The sequence below is a fragment of the Humulus lupulus genome, chromosome 8 (assembly GCF_963169125.1).
Source record: "Humulus lupulus chromosome 8, drHumLupu1.1, whole genome shotgun sequence".
Lineage (NCBI taxonomy): Eukaryota > Viridiplantae > Streptophyta > Magnoliopsida > Rosales > Cannabaceae > Humulus > Humulus lupulus.
This window is the reverse complement of record NC_084800.1, coordinates 51,259,695-51,273,882: the sequence shown is the minus strand read 5'-3', so window position 1 is coordinate 51,273,882 and position 14,188 is coordinate 51,259,695.

The following is a 14,188-nucleotide window of genomic DNA, read 5'->3' as shown; positions in this document are numbered from 1 at the left end:
TATAAGGGTTAACGCGAACTAAGTCCTATCCTGGTTTTAACCGGGTCATAAAACTTAGAAGTTAACTTAAATTTATTGATCGTGGTTCTTCTTAAAGAGCACGAGATATGGATAAAAAGTTAACACGAACTAAGTTTTCAAAATAAGCTCCTGGTTTTAACCGGGTCATAAAACTTAGAAGTTAACTTAAATTTATTGATCGTGGTTCTCCTTAAAGAGCACGAGATATGGATAAAAAGTTAACACGAACTAAGTTGTCAAAATAAGCTCCTGGTTTTAACCGGGTCAGAAAACTTAGAAGTTAACTTAAATTTATTGATCGTGGTTCTCCTTAAAGAGCACGAGATATGGATAAAAAGTTAACACGAACTAAGTTTTCAAAATAAGCTCCTGGTTTTAACCGGGTCATAAAACTTAGAAGTTAACTTAAATTTATTGATCGTGGTTCTTCTTAAAGGGCCCGGGATATAAATAACGGTTAACACGAACTAAGTTTATTAAACAACAAAATATGTGTATTATAGCCGAAAGCATGAAGAAATACCCAAGTTAAAATTTCAAGGCAAATTGTCTCGAGGAAAGAATACCTCGTGCTAAAGATTACATGAAATACTTCAAAATAAAAAGAAAGAAAGAAAAAAAGAAACGCTCTAAGCCCCGTCGGTCGGCCCCTTGGAGGTCGCGGTCTCATCCTGCTCCGCCGCACCAGAGGCTTCCCCAGTCTCCGAAGGCGGCACCTCTTTGTCAAAGCGGGCCTGGAACTTCACCAACAAGCGCGCCCAGAGACCCGACGGCATGAAGGAGAAGTCAGCCTCCGGATTGTGGGCCCAGCAATGATAGAACAGTTCCTGCATGGACCGTTCCGAGGTGGCCCGTTCAGCTTCAAGGGCGGCCTGGGCCTCGGTCGTCGTTGCCTCGAGGTCAGTCCGCGAGGTGGCCAGGGATGTCTCAAGCTCCTTGACCTTCGAGTGGGTGCTCTCTAACTCGGCCTTGGAGGTCGCCAGCGCATCCTTCGCCACGCGAGCCTCCTGAAGGGCGGCCTGGTGACCAGCCTTCATCTCCTCGAGCTGAGCTCTGGCCCTGGCGATGCCTCGGTGTACGGCAGCAATGCCCTGCGAGAAACGGGAGAAAAATCGGCTAAGTGGAAAAATAAGGCGATGTGTGTGAGGGATAAAGCCTTAAAAGAATGGGGCAGCTTACTGTTACAGCCATGTCCATTGATGACTCTATTACGTGGACCGGGCTCAGTGTCTCAATAGCCCGGAGCTCCTTCTCTTTGAAGTTGTAGAAGTATTTGACGGCGTAGCTCGTCGACTCATACACCGTCCCCCGGAAGGCTTCTGGGATCTTCTCCAGATCTGGGGCGTCAACCGTGATGCGTACGCTGGGGGCCACTGCAGCCAGGGGCGCGACCTCCATTCCCACGTCCTGGGCGGCTGAGGGAGATCGCTGGGTCGGCGGGGGCATGTGTCCTGCTCCGCCAGGAAGAAGAGTTGCCCCCCGACCTGTGATGATGGGGTTTTTTCCTTCTCCTTCGCCGGGGATTTGGTGGAGCCCCCAGCCGTGCTCTTGGACCCTCGGAGCCTTTTCAATCTTGGCCCTGCCGGGGGACTCCCCTCGAAGTCTATGTCCCGCAGATTATCCTCGGGCTGAGACATCTCTTCTGCGAAAACAAAAAACATAGTTATTACAAGTTAGCAATCAGGCAGAAATAAAGGCAAAAAGTATACGATTACTAGAGGAGCCCTACCCCCCGAGCTGGAAGAACCTAAGACGATTATTTCCCGAATAGGCGCAAGTTCGGGGTCCGGTTCTGACTCGGGACTAGACTCTTCTACATACTGCCTAAGCCCCGGAGCATAGATGCCTCTCTGAAGTGATGGACATGTGCGTAAATTGGTCCCATACTCCTAAAAAATGATCGACCTAAAAGCTCGGGTTTTGTCTACTACTATGGTACCCTTAGGCCGACTATCCTGGTGATCCAGCACGAGCCGGTCAACACAATGGAGCAGGAGTGTGTTCGGGTCCGGGTTCCTTTGGTGGCGATGGACGATCTGCCTAGGATTGAACCTAACCAGCCGGGGGTCCACAGTGGCCCTATCTACATTCCTAAGCAAGAAAGGGTTACCTTGGCCGGATGGACCCGCGGCTGCTCCGGATTGGATCCTCTCTTCGTCCATCCCTTGGGCAACCTCCAAGTTCCTCTTCCTATTCCTCACGAGCAGAACTTCAGCTATTTCGTCCTCCTCGTCCTCCTCTTCCGCGACCTCCTCCACGGTGATAGGTTTGTTTGCGCAAGCTGGGGGCGGCCCCCGAAGCCTCTTCAGGTTCAGAGTCTGATTTGGAAAAATCAGTTTGCAGAACACCATCGTCTCGTCTGTCACGAGCATGCGGTAGTCCTTTTCACTGGGGGGCAAGCCCGCCAGTGTTTCATATTGACCCTCGAGGGTCGCAGACTTCTCGGTCCTCGCGTAGATGGCTGCAAGATTGGGCTGGAATCAGAATGGAATACGGGAGGAGCTAAAATTAAACAACACTTAAAAGGTGAGCTAGGGTCAGGGTTCACTTATGAGGACGATTGAAGTAGTGGTGCTCACAGTTCCGGAACCCAGTTGACATGAAGAACTGGTCCTTGAAGTCATTTGGATGGCTTGGCAGCTCGATGACCGCCGCTGTATTAGGAAAACGGGTGAAATAGTAAAACCCGTCACCTCGCCCCCGCTGATCCGGGCTGGCTTTGAGGCAAAAGAAATATAAAATATCAGCAGGAGTAGGGACCTCCCACTCCTGCTTCTTGAACAAGTACCTCAACCCTGCCAGCAGACGGTAGGAGTTGGGGGGGAGCTGAAAAGGGGTCAACCCCACGTAATTCAGAAAATCAGCGAAGTACTGATCCAGGGGAAGGAAGGCCCCTGCCTTGAAGTGTTCACCGCTCCAGGCCGCAAATGATTCGTCTAGCGGCGTACAGCTTCGCTCGCCCTCCGCAGTAGGTCGGGCTATGACTGAGGCTTTCCCCAATGGGATCTTGTGGGTGAGGAAGAGTTTGTTGATCTTCACCTGATCGGTTACCTTTGAGACGATTCTCTCCGCCTCAAAGAATGCGTCGGGGGCCACCTCGATTTGTTTCTCCACGGCCGGCCCAAAATGGGGGATCGGCGAGCTGGGCATCACCGCCTTTCCTTTCTCCTGCCGGGAGGTCGAGCTTCCAACGTTCTTCTGAGGGAGGTTCTTTTTTGGAGCCATCTGGTCGCCTAGTGAACACAAGAAAACATTTTAGAAAAGGCGACCCAAGCGGGAGGAAGAATAATTATTATTTGCACGAGCTGAGGAAAGCCCAGCTCGTGGGAAGTGGAACCACGCGGTTCAGTGAACACTCGCGTATGCTCCCAACAGATCCCAGATTACTCGGAATTCGCGTGTCAGGAGGTTCAGAGTGAAATTTGCCTTGGGGGGAAAGTTTCGGTAGGCAGGAATTGCAAAACCGCCCATGAGGCGTGTTCCCTAAGCTACCCGGTTTTGCACCCGAAATTCCCCAAAACTCCTACCCAGAAAGTGTCCCAGAAAAAGCATCCTGAAACCCAGACTCTAAGGCAATTTCCTACAACCAATATGTCCTAGCCTAAAGAGGGCTGTCACCCTCCTTATCCACGCAACCTAGAAAACCCTTGCATGCGGCTACAGTAAATTTTTTTACCTAAGCTACAGTAGCATGTTTTCAAAATGAACAGGGTCAAGAAACTTACAGTATATGGCTGGAAGGTTGAAGAGAATGCTGCGTTGATAGGGGGTCCGTCGGTGAAATAACTTCCAAAGCTTCGGAGAAACTCGTGCGCCTAGGCTTCTTGAACAATGAGAATGGCAGCAATGAAGGCGAGGGTTTCGCTTTTCTGAAAGTTAGAGAGGGAAGAAGGAAAGAAATTTGGGAAATTTTGAATGAAGGGGTGGCCCGTGCGTAGGGTGGCCACCCCCTTTTTATATATGTGAAGGATCACGTGTAGAAGGCTCTTGGATGACCCTAGTGAGGGATCCAAGGCCTTCCACTCGAAATACGAAACGACGGTTGGGCTTAGACTAGGCCATTTAATGCGATTCTCGTAAAACGTACCGTCACCACCCACGGCGTTCCACGTATCAGACGTCTGCACGAAAAGTGGAGTGTGAAGGGTTGTGGGGAAGTCTAAAAGCCCCTACTGTGGTCTTCTATATATGACGTCATATACCACGAGCAAGAGCTTGGGGGGCAGATGTACGCCCTGGATTTCCACGGGCTGATTAGCAGGTCGAGCCTCGGACTAATCAAGGTTAGTCCGTAAACTTCCCCAGGTTAGAGATCCTGTTTTCCAGGTCGTACCCCCTTAGCTCGAGGTATCCTCAAGAACTCGCCAAGGCTGCCCAAAGCTGGGGGAAGGAATCCTTGAGGCCGAAGGTCGGGTCAGGGAAGCAGCTCGTGGTGCGAGATGCTGCTCATAGATCTCTGACCCTTTGTAAAGTCAACACACGCAAGATAAACGTGCCTATATCTGACATCACGTGTCCGATATCTCCCTGACTTCTCGGACACGCAGCATGAACGTGCGTATTCAGACACCCACGGCTAGGTTGGGTCGTGCGGCCCATTATCTCCTTATCTATCGATTTGACCATACTCATGTGTTAGGTTTATGAATTAATCATGAATGTCACAGAGTTGATATGACAAATAAGAAGGTCACGGGATGACCTCCTTACCAACTTCCAGGTGCCTTCTCCTATAAATATGGAGACCCTGGGAGTTGATAAGGGTTGGAAAAAATAGTCTCAGAAGAGATATACAATTTGTAACCAAAAATCCAGAATATATCAATAATATTGATTAGTGGAGTAGAAGGATTTTAACCTTTGAACCACTTAAAAACGTGTCTTGAGTCACCTAGTTCATTCTCTAAGATTTCATCTGTGACGGTTCTACTTTCAGCACTAATCCTTTTCTCTTCTTCTCTTAATTACCTGTTGGCGAAGAACCGCGTCAACAGTAACAAATCAATGTAAATCTTCCCTGAGCTTATAAATAGAAGAAGAGGGCTCAGGGAAGGGGATCCGATCCTTCTTTTTCTTCTATGACTTCTAAATCGCTTGAGATCAGAGTTAACATATCACTCTTATTGTATTGTTCTGCAAAGGTTAGTGAAACTCATTGAACCCTAGTTCTTTGATCACTCCTTTGAATCTCACATCAATAACAATCTAAGTGGACGTAGGTTATTACCAGATCTTGGGGCCGAACCACTATAAAATATCGTGTTCTTATTATTTTCGCCATTACGTTCTTTTCAACGCATTCATCTACGTCAAGCATATTCTGACTCCGTGTAAGTTGACCAAAATCAAGGTCAACATTCTGGTGCTTTCATTGAGAGCTTGGTATATCACCGTTGAGAAAACCAATGGCGAAAACTACAAGGAAAACTGGACAGGCGGCCGCCACTGCGCCATCAAACCCGCCTCCACCTCCTCCTGCAAGCGTGGCTAAGGATGAGCCACATTTGGACTTTGAGGAGGAAGAAATGGATGACGCGACGCTGAAGAGTACTCTGGGGGCGTTGCATGAAGAGCTGGGCAATCTGAGCGCCAGTCAGGAAAGTGCTGCCGAACTCATGGCGCGGAAGCAGCAAGAGATTGAACGGCAGCGTGTGGAGTTAAGCGAGAGGCAGGCGTAGATGGACCGTCGCCAGAGCGAAGCCATGGCAGCCCTTGAGGCAGCCTTGCGATTGGCTAGGAACCAGGCTGCACCTGCCTTGCAGCCTGATCAACCTGCGAATGGGCCATCCCACAGGGGTCCCAATCCTAGTCCGCCTATCCAACCCTCGAGCCCACAAAGGCCCGAGCATTTTTGTTGAATTTGTTTTAAAGAGCCTTTGTTGTATTTAATTGTAATTTCCTTTTTAATTTCTTGTATTTTTTTCTTTATCTTTATGTTATTTCTTGTAAAAAAAAATATAAAAAAAAAGAAAAAGAAGAAATATATTAATAAAGATTAATGAAAAAAAAGGACAAGAGCAACATTTTTCATCTTCACCTTTTGTAGTTTTGTTAAAAAAAAATTGTCAAATGAAAAAAAAAATCAATATTACTACAGTTCTTTTCAATTTATGTCATCAAAAAAAAATGTTGGTCTATTTTATATATCTAATTTTGTTTTGTTCTTTATTTTGGCTCTTAATACCATTTTGTAAAATCCTGAAGGTTCTTATGTCATTTAGATTCAAATTAATTGATTAGTCTATTTTTTGGTCAATATTCGTTAACATTGTTTATTCTAAAACGATAACATCAATTTTTGAGCGTTAATTAATAAATTTCCAACTCCAAGAATGTCAACCATCTCCCGTAAAAAAATTCAATACCTTTGTGAGGATTTGGAGTTGAGACTTTATTCATTAGTGATTTTTCGATACTATTTGTGTTATGAATTATGGAAAGATGAATATGGTTTGGAGCACACACACATAAGACTCTTGAATTACAATTTTGATAGTTTTAAATAACATTTTTCTAAATTCTCACCAAATAGTTTGTTAAATAGTTTTGCATGATTTGATTCACTATTTCAATTTGGTAATATTTTTATTTGCTTGAATTGCTAGGGACTAACAATAAGCTAGTTAGGGGTTGTGATTAGTAGTGAAAAATGCATATTTATTGGTTTTATTGGTCAAATAAATTAAGTTTTAATTAATATTTTCATGGAATTTTTACGTGGCCAAACAGTGAAAGAAGAGCACAAAAACAATAATAGATAATGGCCAAATACAATAAACAAATCAAACACACGATTTTTACGTGGTTCAGCAGTTAAATCTGCCTAGTCCACGAGTCTCTGTTATTAATCTCAAGATTATCTCTGAAAATTCTCAAACATGAATTCTTCAGAGTTTTCTCTCAAGGATCAGAATTTCGGTCCTCTACAATGGCGCATGGCTTCTCTATTTATAGAGAAGGATGCAGAATACTATCCCACATATTTTGGGTAGTTACTCTTTTTGTGAATAAAATAAATGGCTTTAAATGCCTATAATCAGATATAAAAGGAAACGTCCCTGAAGACCAGGAAACACATAACTGATCAAATAATATCCCACGATTCTAGGGGATTTACATTAATAAATGAGGATTACATCTCATATTTATAATACTTGTAGATATTCAATGTGTTTATTGCGTATCTCTAAGGCTTTAGTCTCCCAGGTTTCCTGTCACCTTTCGAGCTGGAGACATCTTCCGAGGTCACCCAACCTGTTCGAGATCGTATGCGCGTCGAGCTCGGGAACCCTGATCCGAAGTTGTCTCCGAAGATGAATGTGTTCCCGGGGCTATCTTTCGAGATCATGAACTCTTCGAGGTCACCATACTCGAGATCGTCCATATCCTGCAAGCTCGGCATATGATCCTGGAGCTTGCTTCCAACCTTATGAGTCCACTTATTTGCGAATCCAACTTTCGAGGTCATTATTAACATGGCTCGAAATCTAGGTATAACATTTTGCCCCCTCAAAAGTATTTGTTCGAATCCTAAGAGAAGGAAACTTTTGAACTACTTTCCCTGAGAACTGTACCGTCACACCTATGAAAATGGACACGCGTCAGCTGGGTATTGCTCACTTTTGGTACTCGAGTGCCTTGGAAACACGCCCACGATCGTCCGTCTGACAACTTTTCGGCGCCTTCTTGTCTTTGATCCCCATCCGTTCGATCTAGTGAGGATTTCACTCGACGCTCCTGATTAATTCCTTTTCCCCACTTATATATACAAGACCCCACTCTTCATCTTCTTCTTCACTTTTACCTTCATTCGCCATAAGCAAAAAAGAAAAACAAACTCAGAGACCTCTTTGCAAAATTCCTATTCTGTGCATGTTTTCTCGACCAAAGAAGCAAAGGAATCCTGGTCTGTTCGAGTCAGTGAGTTCTTTCCTGCAACCTCTTCTTCGATCGACGATCTCTCTGCAATCGCCATTACTGTGTAAGTATGCCATTTTTTCATTTAAACTGTTCTTGCTATGTATTTGTTTATACTGGTTTTCATCCACGATAGAAAGTTTTAACACGACAGGCTTTCATGCCTTTTAGACTTTCATTCTGGATTTTCGTCTTTGGTTTATACCCAGTTTTGACGTTTGAATGTGGTTCCCATTTTCTGGGTTTTGAAATTTTTAGGCAACGTTTCTTGTGCACTAAGCTTTCGGATAAAAACGTGGGTCTTGATAAATGCACGAAACCCAAAGAAGCCTTTCCTGGTTAACCGCCACTCTTCTTTCCCTTGAATTTCAGGATTTTCAAAAAAATCATCCACGCTCCTTTTCTTTTTCGTGGAATACACGCCCCTGACTCTTCAATAAGGATCTTAGTATTTAGTGTCTCGTTCCTAAATTTCCGAGCTCATTCCATCGAGCTCGTAATTCTTGCATGCATGGCCCTCACCATATTTTCTTTCTCGTTAGATGTCACAGAATCTGGAAAGACGGTGGGGGTCATTGCTGGCAATCCCTTACGAGCCAAAATCTCCGAGCCCAGAATCGCTCTTCGCCCAGAACCAACGCCGGATAAGAGAGTACGAGCTTGCACGCGAGCAGGAAGACATTCGAGCCCTTTATCGCCGCCAGATAGACGAGGTCATTGAAAAGAAGAGAAGAATTCTTCGGGAGGCCCTCTATTCGGAGCTCAATTCAGGACCTAGGCCAATCCCCCTCGACCCTGTGTTAAGAGTTACTGTTGCATATCGTCCAGGGGAACTCCAGTTTTCCTTAATGGGGGAACCTTCCTCCTCACAGCCGAGGAGAGAGATGTTCGAGGCCGAGCTCTACTGGAGCACGGTTACCACAACCAGCCAAATATCTGAAATACTGGCCTTCCATGGCCTTCATTTGTCAGGCACCTTGACGTGTCGAGCTCCGACTGGTCAAGAACGGAGCTGTTTCGCCCCTGGCGGCCGCGATGCCACAGTAAAATATGCGGCATGGAGCCAAGAACATATGAGGGCAGGAGCACTGCTGCCCTTGAAGTCTTTTTTTAAATACTTTACTGATTTCGTTGGGTTGGCTCCGTTCCAACTCAATATTAATTCGTACAGGGTGTTGTCTGCCCTGAGGTCCTTATTCCACGAGCTGGGGTGGGAAGGACCTTAACCTCAAGAGATTTTATATCTCTTTTGTTTGAAAAGTAACCCCTCCCGAGCTCGGGGAGGGGATGGTTTTTACTATCTCTCGAGCTACCCCAAAGAGACAAAGGTTTTTGGGGATCTCCCCAACCACCCGCCTGATTTCAAGAGGGCCTTCTTTTGGACAGATGGTCTGTCCCCGTCTCGACATTACTCGTTCAGGCGGATTCGTAAGTATTCTCGTTACTTTTATTCCTGAGCTCGAAACTTTAGTTCTTAAATCCACATTTAGTTGAAATGTGCTTCGTTTTTCAGCTAACTTTCAACGTCCCACACCTAATGAAGCGATGAAGAGGCACAGAGAGGCCTTGCTCCAACTTCCCTATGGCAGGAGGTCTCTTTCTTATCTATTACACAAGGACAAGCTCCGAGCTTGCGGGTTGTTGGGAGAGGGCCAGTCGACCTCTGACTGGTCCAGTAAAAAATATGAACACTGGGAGGAGGTGCCACTGCCCACAGGCGCCCTTCCTCCGAGGAGAGAAAGGAAGACATCACTCCCAGTTCGCTTGAGAAGTCCGCATTCTGGGAATGAAGCCAACGATGAAGCCTCAAGCTCGGACTCAGATGAAGGTAAAACCCTTCCTACTTCGCGAATGTGGTCCCCCACTTTACTAAAACATAGGCCCAATAGGTTAGTCTCGTGCCCACAGGATAGATACCACTTCTACATATGGAGTTGGGTAGACGACTGTGTCCATAGGTTTGATAGTGGGCTCGGGAAATATGACACCATGTACACCACGAACGAGGTGTGGAATGGGATAGCTGTGCAGTACGGGACCAATGATTATAGGGACCTCAGGTTATCACCTACTTATAGGGAAGGCACTCCCCCCGCCTCCTCTGAAGACGGGGGAATTTCATGGTCCCCAAGCTCGAGCTCGGGGGAGAGTTCCAGTTAGGTTTCTTCTATCATCACTCTATATGTCTGTGATACTGAAATAACTTGATGTACACTTCTCTTTTACTGACTTACTGTGTTGTGACTTGTGCAGGCGAGATGGACTCCGACCTTGACACCCTTATTGACAATGCTGGCGCCAAGAGGAGCAAACGCCCTAGGGCGGGGTCACTGAAGACCGGTCAGCCGGGCAAAGGCTCCAAGAGATCCAAGAAGACACCTCCCTTTGCCCCGCTGGTTTCGAGCTCTATTGCTGCGTCGACTGTCCAGGCCAGCGCCTCCACGACAATGCCATCCTCGCAGGCCGTCGTCTCCGCGGTTGCACCGACTTCGCTGGTTGGTGCCCCTGCCATTGTTGAGTCCCAACCTCCTGTGGTGGGCGAAACGTCTTCTGCTCAACTTTCCAAAAGACCTTCTGCTTCTCGAGTTCAGAAGCTAACAATCTCCACCCATATGGACTCGTATGTGGTGGACAATGCTGCTGGACCTCACGGATCTACGCTGATCTCGGATGTCATGTCCCGTATCGGCCAGAGCTATGGCAGTTTCGAAGCTCCCCAGTGGCAGTGCTTAACCGGCACCCGAGACCGCACTGTCCTTTACGAGAAGAGTATCGAGCACACTGCTGCGGTAAGTATCCTTCTATATTCCTTTTTCTTACATTCATACTGACCTGAGGCTAATGGTAGTTTCTTCCTTTTTTCAGGCTCTTGCCTTCACTGCCCAGCTCAATTACGAGCTGAACAACGAGATCCATTCGAGCAGGACTCATGCTCAAGAGGCGAAGGACCTCCACCTTAGAGCGAATGACGATCTGAAGGCGACGAATGCTAAGCTCGAGGCAGTGGTCAAGGAGCGTGAGGACATGGCCAAGGAGCTCGGAAAGCTGAGAGCTGAACTCGAGGAGCAAAAGAAAGATAATACCCAGCTTCGGGAGACCAATAAGAAGCTCGAAGAGGACAAGGCCGCCACCTTCGACATCATAGAGGATGCCAAAACTAGCCTTCTTGCCGAGTACAAAGAAAAGAAGGAAAAGGCGGTCGACTCAGCCATGTACCGGATGTGGGCTTATAATGAAGATCTGGACACCAGCTTCTTAGGTCCCCACGAGGCGCTGCTTCTTGAACGATGGAATGCTCGGCTCGAGAAGGAAGAGGCTGAACAGCTCGAGAAGGAGAAGGCTGCTCCGGACACCGTTTCAGAGGGAGCTCAGGAGGATAGTCATGCTATTCGTCCTGGGGGGTCCGGTGCCACCGACGCTGAGAAGGCCAAGGAGACTCCTCTTCCTTGAATCTGACCTCGGGGAGATCAGTTATCGGGGCTGCGTCCCCTTATTTCTGTAATTATTTTAATATATGCCCACGGGGCTGATACAATTTCTTTTACCATTCTTTTATATGCTTTACATTTCTTGTCTCGAAATATTTTGCATATTTTTATATTGATGAACCGGTTATGTTTATTTAATTCATACAAACATAGTTTGGATTTAGGCTCGAAATTCGATGCATTCATGCATAGTCTATTCGAATTATCCGCTTCCGACCTCGTTACTTATCAAGGTCGGATATTACTTTATCCATGAACTCAAGAGTACTTATATGGTATGTAATGTGAATGATCTGGTTATATCTTTTTTTGTTTAGTCACTTTTCCTCATCCTCATTTTTTGTTCCGAGGTTAAGAGTTTGAAACTATTTTTCTCTTAAGATATTCCAGCCTCGATCTCGACTTGTCTCGTGATAGGTTTAGGCTCCTACTTATTATCGATCAATTTTTTGGCTGGTTCCAGACCTCTTAAGTTTGCACATATGGTTAACTCCAAACGTTTTAGGTTTTTGGTAGTTCGGTTTTGTCCGAACTATCTAAGCTCGCGTATTTGGTTATATCCAAACACTTCATATGTTTTTTGATAACTCAATTATCTAGGCTCGCGTACTTGGTTATCTCCAAATACTTCATGTATATAAATATTTTATTTTTTAATCTGATGGTATATATACCAATGATGCCCCCTTAATATCCTATGAGTGTGACCATAGGTTATTAAATTAAGAGAGATTGCAAAAATAAAAAGAAATTACATATGGAACAAAATAGACCTTTTATTTGATGAAATTCAAAAACAAACAAACAAACTAGTACAAATAGAAAGTCATGGTTACAGGCAACACTTCCTACATTATTGATAGTAAGGTCTAAGGTGTTCGCCATTCCATGCTCGCGGTATTGGGCTCCCATCCAATCTCGCAAGTTTGTACACACCAGGTCGAATGACTGACTCTATCTGGTATGGTCCTTCCCAGTTCGGCCCGAGCACTCCAGCTGCTGGATCTCGGGTTGCCAAGAATACGCGTCTTAATACCAGATCTCCCATTCCGAACTTTCGATCTCGAACCCTCTTATTGAAATATCGTGTAGTTCGTTGCTGGTAAGCAGCGTTTCTCAGCTGAGCCTCTTCTCTTTTTTCATCAATCAAGTCTAGAGTTTCTTCGAGCTGAGCGTGATTGGAACTTTGATCGTAAATCTGAGTTCGAATCGTTGGGATTTCGACCTCGATGGGCAACATTGCCTCGCAGCCGTATGCTAGAGAGAACGGGGTATGCCCTGTTGAGGTCCGAGCTGTGGTTCTATACCCCCAAAGGACTTGAGGCAATTCCTCGGGCCATTGTCCCTTGGCTTCTTCCAACTTTTTCTTCAGAGAACTCTTGAGAGTTTTGTTAACGGCCTCGACCTGACCATTCGCCTGAGGGTGAGCCACAGATGAAAAACTCTTTATTATGCCATTCTTTTTGCAAAAGCTGGCGAACAAGTCGCAATCGAACTGAGTTCCGTTATCGGATACGATTTTTCTCGGTACTCCGTATCGACATACGATGTTCTTTACCACGAAATCAAGGATCTTTTTCGAAGTTATGGTTGCCAATGGTTCAGCCTCCGTCCATTTCATGAAGTAATCAACGGCGACTACAGCATATTTCACTCCGCCTTTCCCAGTTGGGAGAGAGCCTATGAGGTCGATGCCCCATACTGCGAAAGGCGGTGGGGATGTCAACATGGTCAGTTCGGATGGAGGAGCTCGGGGTATCGTGGCGAATCTCTGGCATTTGTCGCATTTCTTCACATACTCAAAAGAGTTTGTTTTAATGGTTGGCCAGAAATATCCTTGGCGTATGATCTTCTTGGACAGGCTATGCCCCCCGGTGTGGTCTCCGCAGAACCCTTCATGAATTTCTTCAATGATCTTCTTTACTTCGGGAGGGGTTACACATCTAAGCAGCGGCATGGAATATCCTCTTCTGTATAGCTTTCCGTCCAAAATGGTGTAACGAGGAAGTTGATACATAAACTTTCGAGCCTGATTTCGATCTTTTGGAAGAATTCCATTTTCGAGATAGTCAACTATTGGACTCATCCAGGTCGGTTCTGTTTCAATCATACACACATCTTCCTTGTCTGGCTCAGTAATGCTGGGTGCTGATAGGTGTTCTACGGGTATGACATTTAGCTCTTCATTTTCGGCGGAAGTGGCAAGTCGAGCTAAGGCATCTGCATTTGAGTTTTGTTCTCGGGGAACCTGTTCAATTGCATAAAATTCGAAATACTCCAATGCGGATTTTGCCTTCTCCAGATAAGCTGCCATTCTTGTGCCACGAGTCTGGTACTCTCCCAAGATTTGATTAACCACGAGCTGGGAGTCGCTGTAGCAATGTATAGCTTTGGCTTTGAGCTCTTTTGCTATTCGTAGTCCCGCGAGTAGAGCCTCGTACTCAGCTTCATTATTAGATGCTTTAAAGCCGAATCTCAAAGCAGAGTGAAATTTTCTCCCTGCGGGGGTGATCTAAATAACCCCTGCCCCTGCTCCATTTTCATTTGACGAGCCATCGACGTAAAGTTTCCACAGCTCGTGGGCCGTGGTTATTACTTCGTCGTCGGCTATACCGGTACATTCCACTATAAAGTCCGCCAACGCCTCTGCCTTAATGGTCGTTCTTGGATGGTAGGTGATCTCGAACTGTCCGAGCTCAACCGCCCATTTAAGAAGTCGACCTGAAGCCTCTGGTTTAGACAGGACCTACCTAAGTGGTTGA